The following is a 1,065-nucleotide window of genomic DNA, read 5'->3' on the forward strand; positions in this document are numbered from 1 at the left end:
TTTTTTTGAATTTTTAATGATGAGGAATAATCAAAATGCAACTAAGATCAAATAAACAATGCATGCAAGACACCAAACTTAGAAGTTTGTATACTGTTGACACTAACAAATTGAGAATGCATATGAAAAACAACAAAACACACAAAACAAGAGAATTTAAAGATCAGAGCAAGTAAATCATCAAGAAAAACTTGAAGATCAATGAAGACACATGAATGAATGTAAGAAGAACAGAAACATTCAATTGACACCAAACTTAAAATGAGACACTAGATTCAAACAAGAAATATTTTTGGTTTTTTTTTTGATTTTGTAATTCTGTTTGGATTTTTCAAAAATTATGTGGAAAAAGAAGATAAAGAGGATAAAAACTTTTAATAAGAATTCCAGGAATCATGCAATGTTAGTCTAAAGCTTTAGTTTAAAGGAATTAGACATGGCTAGCCAAGCTTTAGCAGGACATTACATTCAAGAGCTAAATTGATGAAGATCAATCAGCACATTGCATTCAAGAGCTAAATTGATGAAGATCAATCAGCTTTGGTGATGATAAGAATATCACCTTGAAACACTAGAATTCATTCTTAAAAATTCTGAAAAATACCTAATCTAAGCAACAAGATGAACCGTCAGTTGTCCAAACTCGAACAATTCCCGGCAACGGTGCCAAAAACTTGGTGCACGAAATTGTGATCATCAATGGCGCCATCAATATGGTATGCTCAATTGCAATCTCAACTTTTTATCACAACTTCGCATAACTAACCAGCAAGTGCACTGGGTCGTCCAAGTAATAAACCTTACGCGGGTAAGGGTCGATCCCACGGAGATTGTTGGTATGAAGCAAGCTATGGTCATCTTGTAAATCTCAGTCAGGCAGATTCAAATGGTTATAGATGATTTATGAATAAAGCATAGAATAAAGATAGAGATACTTATGCAATTCATTGGTGAGAATTTCAGATAAGCGTATGGAGATGCTTTGTCCCTTCCGTCTCTCTGCTTTCCTACTGTCTTCATCCAACCTTTCTTACTCCTTTCCATGGCAAGCTGTATGTAGGGTTT

The sequence above is a fragment of the Arachis duranensis genome, chromosome 3 (genome assembly GCF_000817695.3).
Source record: "Arachis duranensis cultivar V14167 chromosome 3, aradu.V14167.gnm2.J7QH, whole genome shotgun sequence".
Lineage (NCBI taxonomy): Eukaryota > Viridiplantae > Streptophyta > Magnoliopsida > Fabales > Fabaceae > Arachis > Arachis duranensis.